We start from the raw sequence: 3678 nt of genomic DNA, 5'->3' as shown, positions 1-3678 counted from the left end.
TCCATCGGCCGTATGACACAAGTCATAGATCGTAATGAAACAACCTGGTATCTTGAGATGGATGTGAGCCCGATTGGGCCAAAATGAAAATCCACATGACAGACTGAAGGATTATGGGTCGGGAAAAAGTACGGACTTAAAGTTCACTGGCAGTCAAAGGATTTGAGATCTTGGACTGGGGAGATACGAGAAATCTGGGACAGCGAGGGCGAGACATGTCAATGCTATTGTGAGAGGGGGAGAAAGTTCCTTCACTCAAAGAACTACGACTCACATCACAGGAACAACAGTGGAGACCCCGAGAGTCCACAGGGTAAAAATAGGCGGAGATCAAAGAGTCTGGGTGTAGGATTTTGTTGTATAACTTTGGCGTGGTGGGGATGAAAACACAATGGTGAGGGGGTGGGGTGAGGGTGGGGGAGATAATATGTATCATTGTGTGGGGATGTCCTAGGGTGGCTGGTGGGTGTTCCGGGGCGACCTACTACAGAGAGGCGAACAGCACGCGAGGGAGTGCACAAAAAAGGCGAGGAGTAGGGGGGGGGGCGGTGTTTGTTGGAGGTCGCTTCATATGAGTGTTGCCTGAATTGGCACTTTGGGTGTTGGGGGGAAAATACAATCTAAAAAACAAACTTAATCTCTTTCTTTCTGCTGCTATAAAATGATTTAAAAAAGAAAGACACTGAGAAGATTGTAAAGGAACATTGAAAAATATTCTGGGCTTTAATGTTTGAGTTTGGGTTTTTTTTGCTTGTTGTTTCGATGGTTTGTTTTGTACCTGTTTGTTGTTTTTACTTCTGTAACGTACTATTGTAGTCGAGTTCGAAATAACGACATCTTGCTTTGCTTTAATTAAAGTGGATCTTTTTTTTCGTTTTTGCTCCAGTCTAATTCTCTCATTGGCTCAATTGAAGTTGAGTTTTCTCTCAAATCTTAGTGCTGATCATTTTGATGACTGTGGAGTTTTTATTGTAACCTAGTACAGAACGAATTGTGGGATATTTGGCGATTATTAGATTTGTCCAAATCCCTTGCCTGAGGTCCCTGGATTCTGTGAGGAGCAAAAGAGGATTTTCAAAATGTTAAAACCAGATCACGTCACAAAAGGAGCTGTCGGTTTATCCGGAAATCAAAATAGTAAACATTGTCAATATCTTATGACTGGCAAAAAATGGAAGGGGTCTAGTTTTGAAAAAAAAAACCAAAACCAAAACAAAACAAAACAAAACAGAAACCAACAACAAAACCACCTTTCAATTAGGTTATTGCGACAGCGCAGCCAACAATGCCGAGCTTGGGTTGTCTGTGTTTGTTGCTCTTCTCTGGATCGTCCGTCGACCAACAGGGACAAACAGATACAGGACAACCCCACCATGACAAGGAATTAAAATAAATTGTAAATTTCAACACCCCCCCCCCTTCTCCCCCCTCAATTCTTAAAATCTTCAAAACCATAAGTTCAAATCGTATTTATTGCTACATAACGCCAGGGCGACCTTCATGTGGCCCCCAGTAGAGCGGAAATCCCGGGTGAGAGAACTAGGTCAAGTCAGTTCCACATGGAGGGCTAAGGTTTACTTTACCTGAGAATGGAACATGATAGAAAACATTCACACGGTCGAACCTGCGTAAAACCGCCCCACCCATTGTTGAGGAGAAAAGTGGCCGTCTAGGACGGGTTGCTGTCGAAGATAGGACTGATGAAAAGGGTTTTTAAAAAAACAACAAACCATTTCCTTTTGCAGTCCCAAGCGGAGGTGATTGTAGGCTTAGGACTGCCATTAGGTTAATTGAAAATGGTTTTTCTTTATTATTTTTCGTTTTGTTTTGTTTTTTCTAAGGGGAGTAAGGAGGTTTTTGTTGTTGTTGTTCTTTTTTTAGGGGGGGGGGGGGGGGTGGTGTTCTTGTTTTTAAGGGGATTTACAACTCTCTCTGAGTTGTCAGCTGGAGTTGGTTGCAGGTTCGGGACATGGGTTATATTTCTACATTGCCATCATCATGGGCTGGATTTATCTGAATGTGTGGAACATTTTTGTTTACGCAGAGCGACGAAGTGTCGGAAACTTCTGTAACAATAATAATATGAGTTAAATTCTACAAAGTGTAGAAATCTCGCGACTGCTGTAATGTGTGTTAAATACTTCAAAGTTTATCCAACGAGAAAGTGAATGTGCAAGGGTAAAACAAAACAAAATTTATCAGGCGATGAAGACAAGGTAAAATAAACAAAAAGGTCGCCACCACTCGGAGAACGACCGACGCTTTTGTCGCAAGTTCATGTTCACGTCCATTGTTAAAGCCTGGGTAAACAGTGACCAGACATCTCACTTACGATTTGTGTGTGAGTTGTGAGCGCGCCTCGCCTTAGAGGGAGTGCCCACATACGCAATCGGGTCTGGTCGGATCGGGTCGGGCCCATTGGGTAGTCAGGGCTAGCCAAATTGAGGGCGCGAAGCGGCCTTTGTGGCACAAACCGATCGACACGATCGGTGACCCACAAAAAACAAACGTTTGTTTTCGGGCCAACGAAAGGCGCAATCGGTTGGTTTGGAGCCAATCACAACAAGACTGAGTCACGTGTCCATTTTGACCCATGAATACATTAAGTAGGCTGGGAATTCCAGGTTTCGGTCTCACTGTCTTCTCACTTCTCACAGCGGGTTTGGGGCACTCATAGGCCTAGAGGAAGAAGAAGAAGAAGAAGAAGAAGAAGAAGAAGGAGGAGGAGCACTACAGAGGGAGGGTGGTGAGAGTGACTGGGATTGAGAGAGATAGGTTGAGAGATATAGCTCTATGCAGAGACCTAGCAATGTAAACATTGCTAGATCTAGGTCTTTGATAAAAATGGGGAGTGAGAAATAGACAAGAAAGGAGAGAGACACTAAAGCAAGCAAGCAAGCACTCACGCACACCCCCCCCACCCCACACCCCCCACACACACAGAGGGGGAGACAGAGAGGGGGAGTGCGGGAAGTCCAAGAGTACCGTAGGCCTACGGGTACTTAATGTATTCATAGGTCAAAGGTTTAGCCAATCCTAGCCTGGTTTACGCCCTCTGTGTAGTTGCATGTAGGATAAAGGTTTCCCTACTTTGACTTCCAGGTCGTCAGGTACAATCGCGGCGGGGTTGTAGTGTGTACTGAACCACAAGAAAGCGACTCGACACGATCGGTCAGACCCGACCCGACCCGACCCGACCAGATCGCGTATCTGAGAACCCCCTATACTATACTATTACGATTTGAGTATGAGTTGTGAGTGGGCTTATGGGTAATGTCGGACCACACACTTCCCTCTCCAGCAGCTGATAACTTATTGTTACCCATTGGTCCACTTGGGTCAGCAATAATATGTTGGACCTTCCCAGAATGATCGGACATTGGGGGTACTAACAATAACGACAGGTAAATGGATTTATGGCACCCGTCCACAGCACTAGGGGTCGATATATTTTTTGTGATAGTCGGTTAATGAAATAGAGCGGCCTTGACCACCTTGGACAGGTGCCCGATTAACACATACAGTGCAATTATTTTGAAAAAAAAAAAGTCAAGGGGGGGGAATGGAAAGTGGCTGCTTGTGCAGGTGGCCTGTATGACAAGGTCGACTGTATTTTAAAAAAATATTATACACACACGTGTGTGTATGTGTGTGTGTGTGTGTGTGTGTGTGTGTGTT

The sequence above is a fragment of the Aplysia californica genome, unplaced genomic scaffold (assembly GCF_000002075.1).
Source record: "Aplysia californica isolate F4 #8 unplaced genomic scaffold, AplCal3.0 scaffold00083, whole genome shotgun sequence".
Lineage (NCBI taxonomy): Eukaryota > Metazoa > Mollusca > Gastropoda > Aplysiida > Aplysiidae > Aplysia > Aplysia californica.
Note: the sequence above shows the minus strand (reverse complement) of the source record.